General features: G+C 41.8%; 2 long non-coding RNA genes and 2 pseudogenes across 2 annotated transcripts; 3 read left to right on the top strand and 1 right to left on the bottom strand.

Annotated features, from left to right (window-relative positions):
- Positions 1–3,483: 3,483 nt before the first annotated feature.
- On the bottom strand, positions 3,484–13,573 carry LOC118576279 (annotated as a pseudogene).
- A 725-nt stretch (positions 13,574–14,298) lies between these two features.
- The window catches only part of LOC118576273, a 77,897-nt pseudogene continuing 65,996 nt past the window's right edge, over positions 14,299–26,199 (top strand).
- On the top strand, positions 15,359–15,791 carry LOC118576282. Its single transcript, XR_004943933.1, has 3 exons — positions 15,359–15,408; positions 15,522–15,654; positions 15,765–15,791. It is a non-coding gene; the product is annotated as an uncharacterized LOC118576282 (long non-coding RNA).
- LOC118576281 lies at positions 15,803–25,794 on the top strand. Its single transcript, XR_004943932.1, has 4 exons — positions 15,803–15,834; positions 16,471–16,612; positions 16,824–17,007; positions 25,467–25,794. It is a non-coding gene; the product is annotated as an uncharacterized LOC118576281 (long non-coding RNA).

Raw genomic sequence — 26,199 nt, forward strand, 5'->3', positions numbered from 1 at the left:
CAATTATCCACCACGATCAAGTAGGCTTCATCCCAGGGATGGTGGTTCAACATACAAAAGTCCATCAATGTAATACACCATATAAACAAACTCAAAGAAAAAAACCACATGACCATCTCACTAGATGCAGAAAAGGCACTTGACAAAATCCAACACCCCTTCATGATAAAGGTCGTGGAGCGATCTGGAATACAGGGAACATACCTAAACATGATAAAGGCAATCTACAGCAAGCCAACAGCCAACATCAAATTAAATAGAGAGAAACTCAAAGCAATACCACTAAAATCAGGAACAAGGCAAGGCTGTCCCCTCTCCCGATACTTATTCAATATAGTACTTGAAGTTCTAGCCAGAGCTATAAGACAACACAAGGAGATTAAGGGGATACCAATTGGAAAGGAAGAAGTCAATCTTTCCCTATTTGCAGATGACATGATAGTATACATGAGTGACCCAAAAAATTCAACCAAGGAACTGATACAGCCTATAAAAACCTTCAGCAGCATAGCAGGATACAAGATCAACTCAAAAAAATCAGTAGCCCACCTCTATACAGTAGACAAACAGGCTTAGAATGAAATCAGAGATACATCATCCTTTACAATAGCCACAAATGATATAAAATACCTTGGGGTTACTCTAACTAAGCATGTGAAGGATCTATATGACAAGAACTTTAAATCCCTGAAAAAAGCAATTGAAGAAGATGTGAGAAAATGTAAAGATCTCCCATGCTCATGGATAGGCAGGATTAACATAGTAAAAATGGCGATCTTACCAAAAGCAATCTACAGATTCATTGCAATCCCCATCAAATTACCAACACAATTCTTCACAGACCTGGAAAGACTAATACTCAACTTCATATGCAAAAACAAAAAACCCAGGATAGCCAAAAGAATCCTGTACAATAAATCAACCTCTGGAAGCATCACAATCCCAGACCTCAAGCTCTACTATAGAGCTATCGTAATAAAAACTGCTTGGTACTGGCATAAAAACCAACATGTGGACCAATGGAATTGAATTGAAGACCCTGACATTAACCCGCACACCTATGGACATGTAATTTTTCACAAAGAAGCCAAAAATGTACAATGGAAAAAAAGAAAGCATCTTCAACAAATGGTGCTGGCATAACTGGATGTCAATGTGTAGAAGGCTGCAAATAGATCCATATCTGTCACCATGCACAAAACTGAAATCCAAGTGGATCGAAGACCTCAACATAAATCCAGTTACTCTGACCCTGATAGAAGAGAAAGTAGGAAGTACTCTTAAACGCATTGGCACTGGAGATCACTTTCTAAATATAACACCAGTAGCACAGACACTGAGAGAAACCATCAATCAATGGGACCTGTTGAAACTGAGAAGCTTTTGTAGCGCAAAGTTCACTGTCAACAAGAGAAAGAGACATCCTACAGAATGGTAAAAGGTCTTTACCACCCCCACATCTGACAGAGGGCTGATATCCAGAATATATAAAGAACTCAAGAAATTAGACATCAAAATGCCCAACAGTCCACTTAAAAACTGGGCTACAGAACTAAACAGAGAATTCTCCACAGAGGAAGTTCAAATGGCTGAAAGACATTTAAGGAATTGCTCAACATCCCTAATTATCCAGGAAATGCAAATCAAAACAACTCTGAGATACCACCCTACACCTGTCAGAATGGCTAAGTTCAAAAGCACAGAAGACAGCTTATACTGGAGAGGATGTGGAGAAAGGGAAACTCTCCTCCACTGCTGGGAACGCAAGCTTGTACAGCCACTTTGGAAATCAATATGGCGCTTCCTTAGAAAATTGGGAATCCATCTCCCCCAAGACCCAGCTGTAGCACTCTTGGGCATATACCCAAGGAATGCTCAATCATACCACAAGGGCATTTGCTCAGCTTTGTTCATATCAGCATTGTTTGTAATAGCCAGAACCTGGAAACAACCTAGATGCCCTTCAACTGAAGAATGGATAAAGAAAATATGGTACATATACACAATGGAGTACTACTCAGCAGAGAAAAACAATGATGTCATGAGGTTAGCAGGCAAATGGAAGGATCTAGAAAAAATCATCCTGAGTGAGGTAACCCAGACTCAGAAGGACAAACATGGTATGTACTCACTCATAGGAGGATAGAAGATGTAAAACATAATGACTAGAGTGCTACACAACTCCAGGGAGGCTACCTAGAAAATGGGACCCTTAGGAAAGACCCAGGGATCACCCAATGACAGAGAAATGGATGAACAGCCTAGATGACAGTGGGAGTAATGAAGGGCAAGATTTGAGGGAAAGAAACTTTAGGGGAGCAGGAGATCCCAGCTGAATCAAGACCAGAAAGGGAAAACAAGGAATAACAGACCATGATAAATGAAGACCACATGAGAACAGGAATAGGCAGAGTGCTGGAGAGGTCCCCAGAAATCCACAATGATATATCCTCTGTAGACTGCTGGCAGTAGTCCAGGGAATGCCTGATCTGACCTAGTCTGGTGATCAGATGGCCAAACACCCTAGCAGTTGTCTTGGAACTCTCATCCAATAACTGATGGAAGTGGATGCAGAGATCCTCAGCCTGGCCCCAGGTGGAGCTCCAGGTGTCCAACTGTTGAGAAGGAGGAGGGACTGTAAGAGAGTGAATTGTTGAATCCAAGATTGCAAAAAGCACAGGGACAAATAGCCAATCGAATGGAAGCACATGAATTATGAACCAAAGGCTGTGTAGCCCCCAGCTGGATCTGGCCCTCTGGATCAGTGAGACAATTGAATAGCTTGATCTGTTTTGGAGGCTCCCAGGCTGTGGGACCAGGACCTGTCCTTGGTGCATGAGCTGGCTGTTTGGAACCTTGGGCTTACACAGGGACACATGCTCAGCCTGGAATGAGCGGACTGGACCTGCCTGTACTGAATCCACCAGGTTTAAATGAGTCCCCAGGGGAGTCTTGGCCCTGGAGGAGATGGGAATGGAGGGGAGGGGATGGGGGGAAGGTGGGAGTGGGGGCGGGAGGGGGAAGGACAGGGGAACCCATGGCAGATGGATAAAATTAAAACATATAATAATAAAAAAAAAGAAAAAAGAAAAACAGGACAGCCATAGCACAGTGCACACTTGTGGGCATATCTACAGGTTGAAGGACATCTTCTCTTGGTGGTCAGTTTGTCAGAGCCTCATCTAAGCAGTCTGACTTGTTGAAGTTTCTTCATGTGAGTTAAGCAGAGAGATTTCTCTCACTTTCTAATACTTCCTAAAGCTATTTATTTTTCCCCATTTACTCAGATTCTTCTCCAGTTGAAATGTTTCTGTCTCCAGGAAATGGCTGCAAAAACAGGCCATTATTTATGCTTGTATATTTTCTATTCTTTGCAATATTTAAGGCTAAAATCGTAAGATGTTTTTAATAAAAATATTCCTAGATTGTCCACTGTTCAGAATATTACTTAATATAAACTCTTGATATTATCTAAGACTTTCATGATTTCTCATGTTCATATTTATTATATATAAAATGAAGCCTGTAATGGTTTCTAGAATAGAGCTTTGAGTAAAAGTTATGCTATATTATTTACTGTTGAAAATTTTTTCTCTTGTGTGAATTTTCTTATGTTCTCTTAGACCTGAGAGGTGAGTAAAGACTTTATCATATTCACTACATTTGTAAGGTTTTTCTCCTGTATGAATAATCTGGTGTCTTCTAAGATGTGAACTATATGTAAAGAATTTCTCACATTCTTTACATTTATAAGGTTTCTCACCTGTATGAGTGTTTTGATGTTTTTTTTAAGAGTTGAGACAAATGGAAATGATTTCTCACATTCTTTACATTTATAAGGCTTTTGTCCTGTATGAATCCTATAATGTCTTCTAAGATTTGAGCCAGATATAAAGGATTTCTCACATTTACTACATTTGCAAGGAATTTCTCCTGTATGAAATCTCTGATGGTTTCTAAGTGTTGAGACACATGTAAAAGATTTCTCCCATTCACTACATTTGTAAGTTTTGTCTCCTGTGTGAATTCTTTGATGTGTTCTAAGACTTGAGCCATGCTCATATGATTTCCCACTCTCATTACATTTGTATGGTTTCTCTCCTGTATGGATTCTCTGATGTTCTCTAAGAGTTGAGCCACAAGTAAAGGATTTTCCACATTCACTACATTTGTAAGGTTTTTCACCTGTATGAAGTCTCTGATGTCTTCTAAAATGTGAGCTACATGTAAAGGATTTCTCACATTCTGTGCATTTGTAAGATTTTTCTCCTGTGTGCATTCTTTGATGATTTCTAATTCATGACACACTGGTGAAGGAATTTTCACAATCACTACATTTGTAAGGTTTCTCTCCAGTATAAGTTTTGAAATGTTTTTTAACCTGATACAACTGAGAAAAGCAATTGCCACATTGTTCACAATTGTAGGATTTTGATCCAAAATGATTTCTCTGTTGTCTATTGAGGCTCAAGTGGGTCAGGAAGCCTTGTCCACATGTCCTACATTGGTGTTTTTTCTCTCTACTATGGAATTGTTAGCATGTGAGTTTATGTTTAGAGTCAAATGATATATCATACTCCGTATGTTTGTGATCTTTCTTTCCAGTGTGCTTTTTGTGATTTTGACTGGTGATGGTACATTTCCCACAGTCTTTAAATTTACAATGTTCTTCACTGTTCTCACTTTTATTGTTTGATGATTCAACAGAAGCATCCATGTGGTAGCCACAATCATTGCAGTTTTCTGTAGTGTCATTTGTGTTATAAGGTGTACATTGGGATGATTCATGAACCATTTTGCCAAGTCTATTACATTTATGAGGCTTCTTTTGGATATTCACAGACTGACAGCCAATGTGCTTTGAGTCTTGATCTAAGAACTTTTCATTTTTTCCACATATGTGATGTTTCTCTGGAAAAAGAGCACAAATATGGCTGATTGATATTGATGCCTGAGCAACAGAATCAATAACTGATTTCTCCATAAGTTTCTAAAACAGGTAAACTAGCAAGTCTCAAAAACAGTGAATTCAGCACAGGTCTTCTGTGTTACACTATCATTAAATGAATGCTCAGAAGAACCACTGCAATCTCCAATCACCCACAAGACAGTTGATAGTTTTCTCCTCCCTATCTAAACTGCATGCATGCCTTGCAGAAGGTGAGACAAATCAGATGATTAGGCAATTGTGTACTTTGAGAATGGAGATCCATGAAGGATCCTATTCGGATTGTTCCTCTGTCTTTTGGTTGTTTATGTTTTTGAGACAGAGTCACACTGAATAGCCTTTAGTCAGAAATGAATTCACTCTGTAACTCCATCTGACCTGGAACTCATCTGATCCTCTTGATTCAGCCTCCCTAGTATTAGATTAAAATCATATTGTGTCAAGACTATTAGAAGCCATATCTCACATTATATAAATAAAATAAACTAAAACAACAACATGTTCACCACAAACATTTCTTTCACTATTTTTAAAACATCTTCAATTTTGTAAACATCAGAAATAAGTGAGTAGTTCAATTCAATTGTAAAATCAAAATGCTCTAATTACTAAATATACTTCAATGCCTTTCCTTGCTCTGAATACTCATTTCCTTTAAACTTTCAAGTTGTCATTAAAAACTAGAAAACAGAGCTGAGGTTATCATTGTGTATGAAACATTGTTTGCTCTTGCAGGGAACACAGGGAAATGTAAAGGAAACACCATGTAAAAGTTATGTTTATTACTATAATTTCCCTTATTATAGTTTAGAAACTTTACATATGTACAAAGTAAGTAAATAAAAAAGATACAGAAGGAATTCAAGAAGAAAAGCATTCTTACCTACAAAGACTAGATTGTTGTAATTCTCCAGCATCATTGATGTATAAAGCCCTCCAAGGAGACTCCAGACATTCCCATTCCTCTTGGGTAAAGTCCACAACCACATCCCTGAATGTCAACAGACCCTGTAATGGAAAATTATCCATTTCCCATGTTTTTCTGGATAAAATGCTTTCCTAGGTAAAAGACACCCAAGAGAAGACAGTTTTGTGATAGAGATAAGGCATGACAATTATTTAAAGACAAACTTTTGTATGTTCTGCTAAGATAGTTCAGCAGTTAAGAGCACTTGATGCTGTTCTAGGGGACACATGTTCCAGACTCAGAATCCACATTTTATCACACAACTGATACTGACTCAAGTTCCATGGGATACAATGCTTTCTTCCAAACACAACATGCAGGAGTCACACACAGCACTCATATATACATTGAGGCAAATATACACCAAACACAAAAAGATAATTAAAAATGATACTTTCTAGAATACTCATACTCTATATTGTGTTTCCTGTCTCATAAAAACAGGATGACTTATTAATTCTAGTGAACATTAAATATTTGAGGTCTAGATGCAGGGATGTACCTTTATGAAGGGTATGTGGCTATGAAACAGGAAAAGGGTGACTCATCTCAGTTGGAAACCTTACAATGTGCAAACTGTACTTGGAAATGCTACAGCTGTTAACCTTGCTCAAAACTGGATTAATACCAGGTGCAGCTGGGCCTCATGTGACTTTATTCTAAACGTAAAGGTGGGAGAACCTTCAGTAGCATTATTAAGGGCATTCATTTAAGTCTGAAAATTGATTTATGAAGAGTTCCAAGTCAACAATTTCTAGAAAATTCTTGTAGATATATCTCACATGATGCAATATAGATATATTCCACATACTGCAGTATACTTGGCATTGCTTATACAATGGTACTCTGTCTGAAACATAAAACAAAATAAAAAGAGAAAATACTGATCTGTCTATTGAGATATTAACACTGATAGTTGGAATCAAGAGAATGATATGAGCAGCAGCTCCCCTGAGTCAAATACATTTCAGGTGTCAAAAACCCCAAAGGCACATCATCACCCTGTGATAGCAAAGAGAGAAACAGTATACTGCAATCTGCATCTTTTCACAGAAACATCGTTTTCAAGACAGAGCAAGTTACTTATTACTTCCATCATCTATGCTCTCTATGGTGCTGAGCTATTTAGTACTAAGATTCAATAGAGTGCGTCTCTTCTATCTACTTCTCCATAGATTGCTTGGTGATACCAGCAAAAAGTTCCATGTATTTGTATGGCCATATTGATAAGCCTGGTTCTGGGAACCTGGCCCTCTCCAAAATGCAACCTGAACGGCACCTAAGACTTTCCTTCCTCACTAATTTATAAGGACACAAGTCTATCCTCTGTAGGAACTAGGCATCAATACATTTCTTTGATGATCATTTACAGTGGAGTCTCTTTCAGAACTGCCCTCTTTTAAAATTTATTTATTTCACATCTCAACTACAGCCTCCCATCCCTTTTCTCTTCTCCCATTCCCTCCTCCCTCCTGTCTTCCAACCTCTACTCAATCCACCCCCACCCACCTCTGTAATAACTCAGAAAGGGGCAGGCCTCCCATGGACTTCAGCAAAGCATGGCATATCAAGCTGTCATAAGACCAAGCACGACCCCTGTATTCAGCCTGGGCAATTTAGCATGAAGAACAAGTTCTCAAGAACCAGTCAAAGCACCAGGGACAGCACCTCCTCCTATTTACTGGAGTCCCACATACAGACCAAGCTACACTGCTGTCACATAAATGAATAGGGTCTAGGTTGGTCCCATACAGGCTCCTTGGTTGATAGTTCAGACTCTGTGAGTTCCTATGAGCCAGGCTAGTGCTTTCTGTGGGTTTTCCTGACCCTACCCCCTGTTTCCTTCCTCAGCTGTTAGAAACAATGACACCACAACCACAGACTTAAAGCCATGTAAATTTATGTCCTCACAGTAATGGACAAGGGAGGATACAATGAGACACGTCTATGCTATGTGGTTGTCAAGATTTAAAGATGTAATCTTTAAATAACTGAAAAAGAAAAACAATCATAGGTAATTAGCATTTTAGATACGATTTTCAGAGAAAAAGATAAAGGATTGCATGGATTCAAATTTATTCCAAATAATATGGACACAAAACTGACCTGGTGAGCATTTACTGGGGATGCAGCCATTCTCTTTGTGGCTTTACTTTGAATTTCTGTTTCAGGAGCAAAAGCCAAAACTCTTGTTGACATTCTAAATCAAGGTGTGAAAAACAAAAACCTAAAGTTAATATAACTGTTATGGACAATAGTGAACCAGATAAAAGACCCCAATACTATAATGATACCAAAGGTTCTGTCACAACATTCCTAAAGAGGTGAGCATGGGACGATATAGTTAGAGTGCTGAAAGAAAATATAACTACAGGAAGAAAGATTGGCTCTTATAGTTCATGGAGAAGGAAGTACGCTTGAAGAAATACATGACATAACACAGCTCATTCACTCAGGTAGAAGTGTAGATCATAATTTGTGGTAAACTATGCATAGAAAAATCACAGAGAATTATCCATGAGAACCTAGGACATAAGAAATTTAACAAAGAATAGAATAGAGGGAAGCTGGGGAATAACTGACTACATTTCAAACAAACAAACAAACAAAAAACCACTGTATTTCCAAGTAGAGGGGAAAATACGGCCATTAATTTTGCAAAAACAAAATATATTTTCAAGAAACAAAACACACGAACAAAAATACATGTAGCAAATACAGTCCAGCTATAAGGAAAACCAAGGTTTTGTGATAAACTCCTAAAGGAACTAGGAAGAAATTGGAACATAGATTAAAATGCACGTTTCACACCTAGGCCAACATTACAGGAAGGAGATAAAAATGAACAGCATTAGCACGAACACAGTGAGGGAAGGGAGATGCATGACCTCTTGATTCTTATTTAATCCAGAGCCATAAGAGCAGTGGTTCTCAACCTTCCTAATGCTGTGACCCTTTACTATATTTACTTATGTTGTGCTGACCCCCACAGTGAAAAAAATTATTTTCCTTGCTACTTCATAACTGCAATTTTGCTGCTGTTATGAATTGTAATGTACATACCTGTGTTTTCTGTAGGGTGATGGTTTGAGAGAAAATGATCCCCAAAGGGAGTGGTACTATTAAGAGGTGTGGCCTTGTTGGAGTAGATGTGGTGAGACTCCAACCCTCAGCTGCGCTGATGTTCCCATTTAGACTGGGACAGAAGTAACAAGACCTAAGGCTGCATGCACCAAGACATCCAAAGTGTTGGGGGACATAAAGAATGGAATGGGACAAAGCTACACTGGGTGGATTTCTCTGCTCTAAACTGGTTTCCAGATGTAAAGGGAGCTACAGAGGGAAGAGAAGGGTTTGGGGTGTTTGTGCCCTACTTGGCAAAGTGCTGGTAGCACAGTGTGTAGAGTGTTGTAGCTGAGTTTTTATGTTGCTTGCAGCTCATTGTGTAGACAGCTTTTGACTCAGTGTGTCCTGTCACTCATGTGTAGAGTGCTTCCAGCTCAGTGAGGAAAGTGTTTTCAGCTGAGTTATTACAGGGCTTTTAGCACAGTGGGTGGAGTGCTTATAACTAAGTTATTACAATGCTTGTAGCTCAGTGGGTCCCTGACTTAAATCATTCCCATTCCAGGTGAGACAAAAGACACTCCAACAAAAACCAATGATACAAAGTAGACTACACATGTTGCAATAAGGATACAAACACGCAAAACCACCTTATCAGAGCCATACATACTTAAGAGTGTATGTGGGGCTGGGTATCCTGACCTCCCTTCCTCACCCTCCTTTTTCTGTATCTACCTTCATACCACCTCCCTTTCTGTCCTGAGATTGGGCCTTTTCCTGGCTTCTTCCCTCTATGATGTGTGTGTGTGTGTGTGTGTGTGTGTGTGTGTGTGTGTGTGTGTGTGTATTTTTGTGTGTAACCATGTCTGTGTGTGTAGTAGAATATTATTTTATGGTATGCTACTTTTGTTTATGTTGTATCTGCTTAACTCTGTGAAGCTGTGTTACTGTGCCTGTGTAAAACACCTGATGGTTTAATAAAGAACTGGCCAACAGCAAGGCTGGAGAAAGGCTAGGTGGGGATGATAGGCACCAAGTATAAATCGAAGGAGAAATCTAGGAAGTGGGATTGGGAAGGTAATATCTAGAAGCCAGAGAAGGAGGAGGACTCCAGGAGGCAGCCAACCACCTACACCGCAAGCCATGGACTAAGAGTAAGATTTATAGAAGTTAGAGAATGGGAAAAGCCCAGAGGCAAAACTAGACAGGACAAGTTAAGGGAAGCTGGCTAGAAACTAAGCCAAGTTAAGGCTGGGCATTCATAATTAATAAAAAGCCACTGTGTGTGATTTATTTGGGAACTGGGTGGCAGGCCACTCCAAAAAGTGTAAAAACCCCTAACAACAATATGTGTGTGTTTTCTCTGTCTCTGTACATAGAAACCATGAACAACAGGGACATGAATGAATCTGTTCCCTCACTCTCCAGATCTCAGACCTGGCTCTCAACCTGTGCTTCAACTTCACAGTATTTATAGCCTTGTTCCCTGATGTGACTGCTAAGGTGAAATCCAGCATCTCAGACACCAGTGTACCTGGAGCAAGGCTGTTGTGGATTCCTGGGATGGATTCCGCCAAAGTGTAGAGCAGGAACAAGAGTGGAATATAGGAAACCTGGGGAGGATTCTGCCCAGCTAGATCGCCCTGACTTGGCTGGAAACATCTCTTCTACTTTACAATGAGGAGGCTGTGCCCCAGAGAAATAGGTGCTAAGTCTGAGTCTCTCTTTTCTCTTCCAGGAAGCTACTTCATTCCTGTGTCTTGTTTCTTGAATTTTAATGTGTCTGACTGGCTAGGCTGGGGCCTCACCGCTATATACATGTACATTAAGTACAGGATGACCTTTAAGGATGTGGGATTAAAGGGTCTAACTAAGATCAAGAGGGACCCCAGAAAGTACAATATTGGGGCTGGGAGTAGAGCTCTGTGGTAGAAGGCTTGCCTAGCAAGTGTGACTCCCCACCCCCCACCCCCGTTTTCTATCTGTTGCACTGCAAGAACAGGGGGGAAAAGCAAACAATAAACCAAAATACAATGCTTATAGCAAATCTAGATGTAGCTATTTTTAATATTTTTTACTTTTTAAAGTTATTATGATTTTCTTTTTGTTCATTTGAGTCAGGACTCACTATGTAGCTGTGGCTATCCTGGAACTTGCTGTGTAGACCAGGCTTGACTTGAACTCACAGAGACATCCAGCTGCCTCTGCTCCCAAGTGCATGTGCTCTTACATCCAGTTAAGATTTTAAAGATATTTTTAAATTATGCAAATATGCGTGTGTGTGTGTGTGTGTGTGTGTGTGTGTGTGTGTGAGAGAGAGAGAGAGAGAGAGAGAGAGAGAGAGAGAGAGAGAGAGAGTACAGCTGCCCACAGATCTCAAAAGAGGGCATCAGATACCATGATATTGTACCTGGAGTTACAGGTAGTTGTGAGCTGATTGACGTGGGGGTTGGGAACTGACCTGGCTGTTCTGCAAGAGCAGTGCTCACTCTAGACAGGGAGCCCTTCAGCGCAAGTGTCCAGGTCTTAGGTGTGCCACCAGGCAGAGGTGTGCAAGACTGTACATGCACACATATATAGCCAGATCTAAAGATACCTTCCAGTATTGGGGACTAGGAATGTGATTCAGTTGTTAAGACTGCCTGCCTAGCATACTTCATGAAGCCCTGAGTTTTATCCAGTGCATCTCAGAAGTCAGGTGTGAGGTGCAACCTGAAATCTCAGCACCTGACAGATAAAACCAGGAGGATCAGACGTTCTAGATTATTTTGGTATACATAGTGAGTTTGAGGGCAGCCTGGGATAAATGAGAATTTTCTCAAAAAAAGAAAGAATAAAAATTCAGCATTCCCCAAATAACCAGGCCTACAGGCTTAATCCTAGGGGCCCTGATCAGAGTATGAGGACCAACCTGGTTCCTTTCATCCTTATAAGGATAGATTCTAACTACTACATTTAGTGATCTTTGCAACGGAGACAATGGAGTTCATCATGGCATTCTTTCTGTTTCTGGGCCTGGCTCTGGGAGCTACATTCTCGTTTGTATAAGGACAGTTGTGTGACCACATGGGGACAGAAGGACTGTATTGTTTGCCTGTGTCCTGCTCATTTCCCTCTGTGCCAGAGATAAGCTGGGGTCATGAGCAGGTTTGCTCTTCTAGCCAACTCCTTCCTTCTGGTCAGTGCTGCCCAGAGATGTCCAGGCCCCAGAAGGAGGAAGCCTCTGTGGGTGTATGTGGGATTAGTCAGAACAGCAAGGGGACACAAGCTCTCACTGACAGCTCTGACTGCTCCCTGCTTAAGTCAAGCACAAGAGACTCTTAGGCTATAAGAGATCTGTCTGGCTGTTACAAGGGTGAGGTGGAGATGGCAGGCCTGACTGGTGTATCATGTGATCTGATGAGGTTCCCTCTCTTTCCTTTGTTCTATGCCTGTTCTCCCTGTCACTGCACATTGTCATTTTAGTGTCTTTTTTTCTTTTTTTCTTTTTTTTTCTCTTTTAACCTTGGCAGAAGCCATGTGCCTTCAGAGCCTCTCTGATTAAATAAACTTTTTATTTTACCTGCACATCTCCCAGGGTCCTCCTAAGGCTTAACCACATGGAAAGGGAAGAAGGCTAGCAGCCTGGGTCTGGCAAGGAGCAAGACCCTAGTTTGGGCCTGGGTACAAGGAAAAGGTAGAACTCTTGGCCTCAAAGGGACAGCAGTGCTTCCTGCTAGGACCGCAGAGAAGAGGCAGGCTAAAGCCAAGACACCCAGACTGAGACCCAGACTTTGAAAGGCCAGGGTTTTCTTTTCTACCCTTCTCTCTCCTGTCTGGCTGTCTGGCTGTCTGGCTGTCTGTCTCTCCCTCTCCCCCTTTCCCGTGTTTTGTCTCTCTACTTGGCTCTCCTCCCTCTCTGTGAGACAAGATGGATCAGAGGAGGATGACCTCCTGCCTTCACCCCTTAAGTGCTGGTATTGCAGGAATGTATGTCCTGGATCTAGGGATCAAATCAAGGGCTTTGTCTATGCTAGGTAAGCACCGTGCTGAGGTACGCCTCAACCCTGTTTCTTAATTCAAGGGACAGCAAATGTTGGCAGCTTTGGGTCTGTTTTTTTACCTTCACTGCTACATCCCCTGCCCCCCACAATCGCGGTCTTCATCTCCAGGAATGAACTCTGACAGGCTGGCCAGAACAACTCCTAGCTCCTGGCCGTACTCCCCGAGCCCTTAGCAGGAGAAGGCTGAGGCCCGTGTTCTCCCTTACCTTGGCAACAGGCCCTGATGCGAAAATTGCCAGAAGAAAACACAGCAGCGCCACAGCTGCTCCCTCAGCAGGAGCCGCCAAACGTTCAATTCCAGTCCAGACCCAGGCTGCTGCTTCTTCCCGTCCCCTCCAGGGTGTGCAAGCGTGACGTCAGGACGCCTAGGCGGGAGGTGGGCGGGGCGGAGATGGCTGTTGGTGGGTGGACGCGGGTCCTTTAAGTGTGGGAGATCCGGAGCAGGAGGTCTGAGCGGAGCACCTTTGAATGGAAGGAGATCCTAGTGCGTCTAGGAACGCTCACTCCAGTCACCTCCTCTAGGCTTACGTTTTGCGTGTGAGTCAGTCCGGGATCACCCGGCTCTGTCTTTCTGCTTCGGTTTTCTGTCAAGGTAAGGCCTTGGCTTTTTGTCCCTTGCTGCTCCCGGTGACTCCCTTCCAGAAGGGCTTCCGTGTTTGCTTCTGAGCTAAAGGCTTCCGCCGGCGGGATGCTGTGCCCCGAGGGTTTATACCTGCTTGTAGCTGCAGGACGCTCCCTCCCCCAGAGTCTCCCCTAGGCGGGTAGTTCAGCAGCTCACAAGGCAGGGGCACCTGGGGCTATGGGGACCGCCTGCCCTACTGGGGGCAGCAGCAGATGGGAACCGCTGACCCCAGGTAAGCAGCCATGCTTGCCCTCCCCTTAAAGATGTAGTAGTTGCTGGGTCTGAAGCACCTCTACTACACATTTGTGAACATTTGTTCGATTGACTTATGCCCAGGAGGAGCAGCACATAGGAATGACTGCTGTTTCTTTCATAGTTTGGTCTTAGTCCAAATGAAGACGTTCTAGTTGAGGATTTTTCCATTTTTATGTGCCCAGGAGTTGCTTGGGTTCTAAATCTAGTTAACTCTCATTCTGGATTTTTTCCAGTGTCTATCAGCAGGTGTTGAGATTCCCAGCCACCTATCTGAGCCCTAAGATTCAATTCAGAAAGTCGGACTTTCTGTTTATTTGAAACAATCCCTGGGGTTTTTGTTCTCTCTCTCTCTCTCTCTCTCTCTCTCTCTCTCTCTCTCTCTCTCTCTCTCTCTCGATTTCCTTCATCACTGTAGATTCAAGGTCTTTTCTCATCTCTTGGGAATTTAAAGCATTTCTAACTGTACCTCTGAATAAGAACTTAATTGAAGCAGGTCAACTCTTGGATTTTAAGGTGTTCAGCCAGGATGGTCTGTGGTAATCCATGATGCTTTCATTCATAGATGCCAATGGAAGAGGTGGAGATCTTGTCCTTTCAGACAGAAATTGCACAGCTCTTTCCCCTCATCATCAGTACATCCTATGCAAACAAGGACATTTTTGTGGGAGTTTGATCTCTAATGTGAATATTCTGCTGTACTCTTAAAACTTTATAGAAGTGGAAGTAATGTGACATGTGGTGTGAAATGTAGTCGTGCTTGAGAGGAATAATCTATCAGTTGGTCCCACAGTATCACCACAAGTTTGAAAGGCACGGGACTGTTTGGAAAATGAAAAAAAATGTGGCTTTTTATATGTATTTACAAGCCTTGAACAAGATGCTTTTTTAAGGGCCTGAGAGATCCTTAAAAGTGGGCAAATAGTAAGGAGTTGAAAATTGACATTCCCAACCTCAGTAGCATTGCTGACATTCTAGACACACGCCTTCGCATGACCAATGATGGCCCTATATGACTTTGGAACCCTTGCTAAGTCTGACACAAAAGTGTTTATGGAGGCTATCCACTTGTATGGCCTTCCATCCACACCGATCTCAATTTGTTACTGCTTTTGGCTCTATAATTTCTCAAAACATGTTTGACTGGTGTATGAAATGGATGTTTAGAGTATAATGGGAGGTCTGGGGAGAACTTTGACCACCAGATCCTATGGACTGAACCTTGATTGTATACTGGATCAGCAAGTGATTTTGCTCGCGCAGAACCACACTGCTGGCTCTCTGGACGTTTGAAACCCCTTTGGAAGGCTGTTGGATGCATCTCTGTGATTGGACACTTTGATGATGGTTTCTATTCTGTCTATCTGGTGGCAGAGAAAATGTTTGTGGTCGCAATGCACAGTGATGGTGAGCAGCATGCCTGGGAGTCTGTTACTGGTGGATCCTTCAAGTTGTGCTGACCATGTGAGTTGGCTATCTACCTTGTGGGGATTGGAGAAATTGTCTGGGTTAAGTAAGTCAGAAGTCGTGAGCATTGTGTTTTAAAACAGTCTATCTTTGTTGAGTATTTTAGCTGTTGTTTTAATTCCATTTCTTATTATTATGTTATGATTCATCTCTCTATAGGTGAGCCCATTGGACAGAATACTAAAGGGGGCCTTCTCTTCAAAGAAGACCTGAGAGAATGCAGAGAGGAGAGGAGGGTCAAGGAAGCTATGAAGAAACCCTCAGTTCATTAAGTTCTCCCATCACCCTCTATGTGAGTATGGTCTTGGCAGTGTTTGAGTGGGTTGTTGTGTTGGCTCCTGGCCTCTGGCCTAGCTGGGTGTTGAGTTCTCCTCAACTCATTAAATTTGTTGGTTTACTTAGAGAAGGAACAAGAGAAGAAGATCAGAGAAGATGAGGCAGAAGAAGAGAAAGATGAGGAAGCAGGAGGAAGGTAAGAATCTGGAGTACAAGCATAAGAGTGAGATGTGGAGCAGCAGATGAGGATGATGACAGTGGCGATGATAAGAAAGGGAAAGCCAAAGAGACTAAGAAGAAATACATGCATGGATCAGGATTGTTGACTAAGGCTGAGACCAATTGGACTACAAAGGCTACTGACATCACAGGGAGGACTATGGTAAATGCGGCAACAGTCTCGCCAACGATTGGCAAATCCGTGGCAGTCCAAGTGCATGCTGTGTAAACTAGAAGGGTGTCTAGAATGTGCTGGAGGTGGGAGAGAACAACTTTCCCACTCTTTCATAGCTGAGAACTGAAAGCCATGGAACCTCCTGACGTGATCCACTAAGGACTACTGGGACTTGCCTGTGCTTGGCAGTGGTTTGACTTTCCCTTCTGGTGGGAAGCGCAGTGGTGGTCATCACGGGCAGGCTTCTGATTGGAGGGACACTTCTTGCTAAGAGCATTGTAGGTTGACTTGGTATTGGGGCTATTTTCTCTGGAGCAGCCCATAGTTTCTACTCTGTTCCTAGGGTTTCAGGAGTATGCCATTATTCCTGTGTCAGTTGTTTGATTTGGGGACTTGAGGCAATGTTGTCCTAAAATGCACTGCTGGGTTCTCTTTCAGCACTTCTCCGTAGGAAGTCACTTGAGAATCAGGGCATTGCTCTTCGTTCCTTGGCAAGCTCCCCTTGACCTTTCTAAAAATCAAGAAGAAGAACATCAGACTGTGTGTCTGTCTTGTACTCATCATGGACAGCTGTGTTAAGGTGACACTTGAGTACCTAAATATCTCCTGGGTGTAATGTATATAATAGGGAAAGTCTTTGTTATCAGGTCTTCAGCAGGGAGACTGTCTTTAACCCAGACAACAATAGTCCTTGGCTCTTAAGACCTTCACTTATTGTGTATTTTAAATCTGGTAATTGCACCAGGTCTGATCCAACTTTTTCCTGCATTTTCTGTTCTGCTTCACTGTAGACTTGACCTGTGGTGTGATTGATTTCAAGGACATCTCTGACAACTTGAGAATTGCTCCAACAGAGCAAGATCCTGAAAATCATCACCAAAATCATTGTGAAGAAGAGCCTTGTGCTCCTTTCTGAGTTGCAGAAGACAATGAGAAATGAAAGAAATTCTATGAAGTGATCCCCAAGAATTTAAGGTAAGATGGGCCAGTGGTTTCTCACATGACCACTTCATGTTTGGGGTGTTGTTTTTCCAATCACAGTTGGACTTGTACTTACCCTGCCCTTAAAGCTTAAAATCTCTCAAGATTCCCTGGGCTGTATGCGCCTGTGCTTCCTCATCACCTGCCCCAACAGCAGCCAGCATAAGTGCTGTTCTTCCTGACTCCCCTCTGCAGCCCCGCAGCGCCCTTTGAGGCCTCCTAGTTGCACTGTTCCTGTGAGGCCGAGTAACAGGCCAGGGTCCTGTGGGGAACCACGGAAGTGACACCTTCCCTGTGTGTCATGCTGGTATGCCATGGTCATCAGCCCTCACCATCTCAGGCACAGTGATGACCATTGCACTTACTGGACCAAACTTGTGAGTATCTGAGACCTCTAGCACCATCTAGTTAGTTTTTTAGTCTTGCTTTTGTCCAGAATTTCCTCACTCTGCTCCCCCTCACCATGTTTCCTTTTCTCATTTTGGGAATGAGAATGTATATTTTGTGCCATTATATGTTGGAAGTATGTGATCTGCTATTTAATTTTAATATTACAGGGTTTTACACTTCAGAGATTGCTATAAGTCTCAGAAGACACTAGATTTTGGATGTTTGAGCCAGTATTGCATGTCGTAGACCATGGAGACTTTTGAAGGCAGACTAAACTTGTGTCATCTTTCTCTCCTTTTCCTTGGTCTATAGAGGATGGGTCCAGGGCTGTGGGCAGCTGCTGTGTGCGGGTCCAGAGACTGGGACCACGTTAGGCTTGGATAGGAAGCACAGGGAGCAGATTAACTCTATGCAGGTGTTGCACTGGCTGTTGATTGTCTCCTGTGGACCCTTATTGCTTCAGTCATGCCAGTGGCCCCAGCCCAGGTCTCAGGGCCCAATAGGATCATACTCTCATGTATGTCATGTGCCTTTCAAGTTTGGGGGTCTGCCTAGCAGAAGTAGCACCCCATTCTGAGTGCCCTTACTACCCAGCTGTGCTGACAGGGGAAGCAGACAAGAAGCATGAGAGGTCTGGGGCGCCAGACAGGTCTGAGGCAGAGTTGAGCAGCTGAATGATCCCCAGTCCGGTGTTACCAATTGTCCCACCTGGGGACCAAAGAAGTTGAGACCATTCACTGGCCTGACTGCTGTCTACATAGGCTGAGCGTTGTCTTCCTTTATAACTGTTGCTGCCATTTAAGCCTTGGCTGTCCCAATCAGCAACTGCAACTCTGCTACCAAAGTGGTTCACCTCAAAGGCTGCAGCCTGAGGGGATTCTGTTCCCTCAGGCACTGACTCTTTAAAGCTTTGAAAGGAACTTATGTAAATCTCTGTCCCTCTAAGGAACTCAATATTCAAAGGTGGAGGTGGAATTCTACAGATCTGACAGACTAAATTGCAAGCAGCCCACCTCATCTCCTTGATTGCATCTCCCAAAAAGCCAGGAGTCCTTCTACCAGCCCCCACTTAAAAGCCCTTCTCCACCTGACTCTTCCCTACTGCTTCCTGTCAGCTAGTTGCTGACTCACCCTCATAACTACATGTTAGATAATTTTATTTAATCATATGTAGCGAGCACATACCCCAGTTACGGGGGAGGAATTTTCACTCTTGCTTCAGACTTGGTATAACACTCATTTATTCACACAGTAAGATTACAAGCAATATTTATCCTGTCTTCCAAGTGGAAGCAGGAGTACCTCTCCAGGTATACAGGTCTGTACTCGCCACGTCTGTTCCTCTGGATCTTGGGTCAGCCTTCCCCTGGTCAGCCACGTCTGCACTGGGGACAGGATCTCACGTCTCTAGCAGAGGAGAGTCGTCTCACTCGAGGGCCTGACGAGCTCTGTTGGTTGGGTCTGGGACTTCATCTTTTATATTCTTTCCTGGCTAGGTTTCTAGTCTTATCCCTACTTCCACACATAGCTTATAGCTTATCACTACTCCATTTGTGGTTTTCTTACGTCAATCTATTGCTTATCACTCCTGACCAAGGTTGTTCATCCTATGCCTTACATGTTCCTTACATCATACCAATGGAATACATCTTTGTGTGTTTAGGCAAGTGTTCCAGAGCTGAAACAGAAGTAACCCACCGTAAAATAATATACTATAACAGAGAGTTTCTAGTTACATATCTTGACTCATTCCTGCATTTACTGTTTGGCTCATTCAGTTACTCAGTCTTGCCCTTCCATTTTATTTCCTTCAGTAATTTATTGCATTCACTCATCCCTTCTTTTTGTTCTGTGTATTCATTTATCCAATTGTTTAAAAAGTGTATTTATTGGGTTTCTGCACAAGGTGGCATAGTAATGCAGGTTATTTGGGAGATTCCTGAAGAGTACTGAGAGGTGTCTTCAAGTGAATGCCAGGTTTCTGAGACATTTCCCTGTCTCTAGATAAGATGTAAAGGGCAAGCATACAGTGGTGACTTGGGAGTTATGTTCACCATAGAGGGGAATGGAACATGGGCAACAGTTCAGCCCCACTCCTGCCAATCCTGCAACTGGATTCCTGACTTATTCCTAGGCTTGGGCATAGAATGTTATATGATTTCTGATGATACCTGTGAGCCACACCAAGAACCCAGTAGCAAGCTAGTGCCTGGTAGGTGTTGCTTTCGAGCAGGTGTCTCAAGCATCAGTCACATGCCACCAGCCCCAGTAGCCTAGGGCAGGCCCTGCTGCTTCCTCCTAGGAGCTCTCATCCTGGCTGGGTCTAGCTGTGAGCCTCTATTGTCTTATTCTCTTGGTACTAGAATCTTCTTCCTAAGTTCTAGTTCTGATTGATTTTGCTGCTGTTTTGTGCTTGAAGTTGGCCTCTGGCAGAGGTCATAGAGCCCTAGCCATGACCCTAGCATATATGCAGATCCCCCACGTCCACACCTATCATAGTTACAACTGGCAGAGTAAGAGCAATTTGCAGCCTTCCATGTTCACAGAAACACTCATAGCTTTGGTCTGATTTCTCTTCATTTCTAATTTTGGTTTTGTCTTTTGTTTTGAGACAGTCTCCTTTAGTTTCTCTGGCAAAATGAAGACAAATACCCTGATATACTTTTTAAGGCAAATATGGAGTATAATTACACCATGAGCTCAGAGTTGACTGTTTTCATTTAATTTCCTCTTCATTGTTTTAATACATCTATTATATATTTATGTGTGTGTGTGTGTGTGTGTGTGTGTGTGTGTGTGTGTATACACACACATATATCATGTATTATTTTTGTGATATGGAGATTAATTCTCAGGGATTCCAGATAACAGCCTAGTACTCTATCACTAAACTCTACCTCCAACTGGCTTCTTAATTTTCATTTTGAGATAGAGTCTAAATAAGTTGTCCAGGCTGGTCTTGAACTCACTCTGTTGCCTAGGCAGGCCCTGAACTTTGAGTTTCCTATATTAGCCTCTCCAGTAGCTGGGATTACAAGGTTACAATAACAATCCTGGCTATAAAGAAAAATATTTACTAGGCACAGCTGGGACTGGTAGCACAGGCCTTTAATCCTAGCTACTAGAAGGCCAAGGGAGGAGGGAAACCCGAACAGGACCTACACTGTTAGTAAGTCTCCATATTTTACAAGAATATGTTTCTGTTTCCCAAACCTAATGTACCCAGCAAAACTGCACTGCCCTTGTGACCTCATGATATATGACCACCCTTTGCCTTGAAGAACTCATGACCCGATGATGTATGACTGCTCTTTGCCTTAAAAAATGTTTTCAATTTTGTGATCTATACTCCTGATGATCTACCCCATTGTGTATGACTTCCACATGATAATGCTTTCATTCTTACTTTCATTGTATTTTTTCTAATAACCAATTATCTTGCCCCTGTATACACACTTACAACTGTTTTCCATTAACTTAATCTTTTCCCATAAAAAGTACCCCAAACAACCAGTAACGGGATGCTCTCCCAAATGCCAACTTAGGTTAAGACTGTTTGGGTGAGATGGCCAGTCCCGGTGTACCTCTAAAATAAAGCTTGCTTTAATTGGACAGTCATGGATTTGATGTTTCTCCTCACATATTTGGGGTTAGCATCAGAAGGTTGAAAATTCAAGATCTGCCTGGGCAACTTAGTAAGACTCTCTCTCTAATTTTTTTTTTTTTTTTTAAATACAACAAGAAATAAGTTGAGGATATATAGAGCTTTGTGGTCAAACAAATGCCTAACTTGCATGAAGCCATATTATCAAATCCTAGTACTGGTAAAATAAGAATAAGTTCACCCAACAGAGGATTTATCTAAAGAGATCCTAGTTCCATGTGTTTTCAAACATCTATTTAGAGGGCTGGGCTCTGTAGCTCAGTTGGTAGAGTATCTGCCTGGTATTCTGGAAGCCCTGGGTTTGATGCTCCATAAACTGGCATGGTGGTGCACACCTGTAACCCCAGCCCTTAGCAGTCAGAGGCAAGAGGATAAGAAGTTCAAGGTCATCCTTGGCTACACAGTGAGTACAAGGCAGCCTAAGCTACTTGTCTTTTCCCCATCTTTTTATATTATGTATCTTTTCACTTGTTTCTGTTTTCTAAAATTTCTTTCATTAACCATGTAGTTTTCAAAACAAAGGCTTATTTATTACCTTTTGATTAAACCCATTCCCAAATATTCTATTCTAGTTGATGCCTTTGGAAATGATGTCATTTTCTTAATTTATTTTTCATTGAATCTTTCATCAGTGCTTGAGAACAAATTATGTGTGTTGTTTTCAATCCTACAACTTAAATTTATTAGTCCTTTCAGATTTTTAGTATAGATTTTACGATTTTTCTAGCTTGAAGAGCATGTTATCAGTAAAAAAAAAACAAAAACAAAACAAAAAAAAAAACCAACCAACAAACAAAACCCCTTCTTTTCATGCTTGTATGGCCCATTAAAAATTTTTTTTTGCCAGTTTCATGAGTGTATACAATGCACTGTGTTCATATTCACCCACTTATCCTCTCTTGTCCCCTCCCACTTCCTTCTTTACAACTAGACTTTTTTAAAATGTAGGTCTTTTTAAATCTAGGTAGCCTCACAGCTGTGTTCATGATTGCAATTGCTTGGTCATATCCAGAAGACAGTGCTCCACAGCTCCCCTCTCTACTCCCTAGCCCTTACACTCTTTCTGCATTATTTGGGCTTCAGAGGGGAAGATATAGATATCCTAATTAGGGATGAAAACTCATCATTCACTTAATTCTGAGCAAGTATACTGTTTATGAATCTCTCATGAATTGTTACCATGTGTAAAACAAAGCTTCTCTGACCAGGATTAGAATAACATTAGTTGTTGGGTATAAATATATACATTTAGAAGGCAATTGGGCTCTGTGTTAATTTAATTGTTTAATGAACCATCACTAGTAAATTCTTCCCTTACCTATGATATCTGTGCCTGTGATATTCTCAGCCACAAGCTTAAGATCAGATCACAGCACCAGGCATGTACCTGCATATAACCAGCCTCATACTGGTTACAGTCATGTCACTATTTTATCAATGGGCAAACCTTGACTGAGACTGCTGGAGCAGAATGCAGGGTCCACAGATAGGAAAGGCATTGATCAATTTTCTCTATAGCAGCATGTTTAGTACCTCTGGCAATACAGATACTGTCCAGCAGAGATGAAGCTTTCAGCTCAATGCTACTTGATTTATGCCCTTGTTCAAAGTTGTTATGTCTTCACCTTAGAGTATGGAAGTCTCCTATTACATTTTCTTGTCTAATTGAATTATTAGGTCTTCTAGTACTGTTATAAATTATTATGGCACTGGTATGCGTGTATGCCTTATTCTTAGCCTCACAGGAAACACTTTGAAGTTTTCATTATTGGGTATGATGATAACAATAGGTTTATCACACATGATATTTATTGTCTAGATAACTTCCTTCTATAACTGTTTAAGTGTTTGTATTTTGAAAGGCTGATAAAATTTAGCCAAATGTGAGTAAAGAGATGGCTAGTCAAAAGGTATAAAATATAACCTCCAGGGACTGTAATAGGTAAGTGAATTGTTTGATTTGATTGTCATTACTGTTCCTCCTAACCCTCTCTCTATATGAAATCACAACATTTACCTTGTATTTATAATGTTGTCAAATGTGCCAAGCCCCAACCCTGGAACCTTCATGATGCCCAGGACTGCCACCCTGGGAAGGACTGCTCTCCCAGTCGGGATTTCTCCACCTCTTGGCACCACACATCCATTTTGGGACTTCCACCTTAGGAGGATGATGTTGGTCTATGAGTCACCATTGCTGACACTGTGAACATACAGCAAGCATCAGGGAATTCTTATTCAGAATTCCTGGTGCAATATACTGCTTCAGATGTTGTTACAGTAACAATCATATTTTACTAACCATTCTCGGGATAATTTGCCTCTTATTATTTTTACAACAAATAGTAAGACTGGAGATTCCTGCTGCCATGGTTACCTGGCAGCTCTTCTGAATTCAGGGCCTGACCATACTTTGTTGTCCCTTCCCAGGAGTATTATCAGGGCTTTGGCTTGTGGTGGTAACCTAATTTTTTCTCTAAAATACATTATGTACGTAAAATGCTAGTCCAATTCAATGTACTTCAGCAGGAAAACTTTTCAGTTGGGAAAAAAAGAATGAAAAATTATAGAAGTTCAGGAGGCTGTGACACTATAGGCTTTTTGTGCTACAAATAACTATTTCATCACTTAAAATAGTTTACATTAAGCTAGGTAAATATTGTAAGTGCTGTAATTTTAGGGTTCCATGCTGATGTGTGTGTTGACTGGCCATGATAGGAAGCATGACATTCATTGTTTTGGATTGAGTACACAATACCTCTGCAGGTAGCCAGTAATGGCACCATTGAAACTCAGTGGTCCATCTGCCTCCAGTGTTGAGTAAACACTACTCAGCTTGTTCATAGATTTCATCTGCTGCTTTCAGTTCACTTCTTTAGAAGTGACGATTCCTCTCTGGTTCTTCTGGATACAGAGTAATTTTTCTCTTCCCCACGTTGTTTGTTTGTTTGTTTGTTTGTTTTTGAAATGGGGTTTCTCTGTATAGCCCTGGCTGTTGGAGAACTCCCTCTGTAGACTGGATTCACCTCTGCCTCACAAGTGCTGGGATTAAAGGTGTGCATCACCACTGTCACCTCAGCTGAGTGGATAATCTTTTAAATTTTACCAGGCCATATATTTGGCTGTGTCATTGTTTACCTTGCGTATTTTATGATTTTACTTGAATGTGTCCAATGGAATCTTTTGATGTGTGAAACACTTCTTAATTTACAACATAGTATTGAAATGAGCATTGAGAAAAAACATGGTTTTTGGTAACAAAAATACATTTTCTTTGCTACAAAAAAGACCTCAGAAGTACTATTTTACTTTGACTTCACAGCTCTATTCCCCTTTAGCAGAAGGAGTCAGGGCCTCCCAGGTAAATTTGAAACTCTTGATGGCTGCAGTTTACTTTGAGGTCAGTAAAGAAATCTGCTTCTAGCATGGGACTTTCTTTGACTTCTCTTCTGATTGAGACTTAAGAAGAAAATAATTAATTCGACTCTGAGTCTTAATACTGAGCCCTGTCACTGCCTTGACACTTGTTCTTATCTTCCTACTCTTATTTGAGAATAGCCCTTGCCTCTTGTCTACCCAGTTGTGAAGGTAAAGTTAAGCACCTCCTCAGAAAAGCCTTGAGACAGCTCCTTTGTTCCCCATAGTCCTCTGCCAGGGCATTTCAACTAGCCTCTTACAACAGGGAGTGTCAATTCATTCTCTAGCATGGGTAACAAAAGGTTTCTACATCCAAAGAGAAACCTGTAAGGTTAACCTCCCTGTCAGGTACCTCAGCTGAGAAAGCAAAACTGGGATGTCTCAGCCAGATGCTAGGTTTGTGCTCAAGTAAATCTAAAACAGAGAGCCCTTTCCCAGGAATGGGTTTGAATGAGAGGCCAGCAACCCACCAACTCTAGGAAAATGACTTCACATAGACCCAGCCTGCCAGAGGAGGATGCGGGTTCGTGCTAATTTTTATAGACACCTTTTCTGGGTGGGTAGAAACATTCCCTACCTTGACTGTAACTGCACTCATTATACCTCTAAAATCTCAAAGAACTGGTCCTCCATCCTTCTCCACCTGTGGGGTCTGACAATGGCCCAAGTTTCATATCCTAAATCTCTCAATTTATAGAAAAAGTTTTAAGGGATAGATTGGGAACTTCATTGTGCATATGGACCTCATTTCTGTGCAAGAAGCAAAAATGATGATGTTAACAAAAACTAACAAAACTCATTAGAGTCTGGCAAAGAGCGGGTAGATCTCCTTCTCTTTGCTTCACATGGGGTCCACTGCACCCCATATGGCAGGGACTTTCCCCATACGAGACTGGGTTTAGAAGGTCTTCCACACTGTTTTTCTGGCTCAGAGACCAGAAGCTTGCAGAATTCTCTAACCATTCCTTTCTCTTCACGACAGGCTCTCCAGTCTTCCATAAAGGTTATTCATCATACAATACAAGAGACTCAGCCCACGGGCAAGTCCACAGGACCACTACCAGTTTCCTTTTTTTCAAGACTGGTGAATTATCTGGATCAAGCAAATATCCAAAGGAGTTCTGGAAGCAACTTGCAAAGGAAAGGACACTATATGGCTATTTTCTCTACTTCTATGGCTATGGCAGTATCTGGCATTACACCATAGATCCACCATACCCAAGTCAAGAAAGTGAAAGCCGTAGATGCTGCCATCAAATGGACTGTCTCGCAGACAATTTAACCATTAAAGTTTCTTTCATTGACACCTATTCTTTTCTCTCCCTGTCTCCCTATCACTAATGAGTCTTATGTTTCATCATAGTCTAACTCCCTCTACCCTCAGGCCTGACCCAGGGAGTTGAGGAAGACAAATACAGTAAAGATATTAACTAATGTGACTACAGACCAGCAAGTAATATTTATCTTTACCTTTTCTGACTAATACCAATTTCAAGTGTCTGGTTGTATTAGAAAAAGAGAAGCTGTGAGAGTTAATATTTTGAAATTGAAACACAGATTTTACAATTCTATGTATACCCTTCAACTGACCTCTTGTTGCCAAAATCAGGGGATTTTCTATTGCAAAAGAATTATGTGGTGAACAGGCTTCTTGAAACACACAATTCAATGTATAAATAAGGAGGAAAATGTAACCCAATAGCCATGTGAAAAGT

This window comes from Onychomys torridus, unplaced genomic scaffold (genome assembly GCF_903995425.1).
Source record: "Onychomys torridus unplaced genomic scaffold, mOncTor1.1, whole genome shotgun sequence".
NCBI classification, from domain to species: Eukaryota; Metazoa; Chordata; class Mammalia; order Rodentia; family Cricetidae; genus Onychomys; species Onychomys torridus.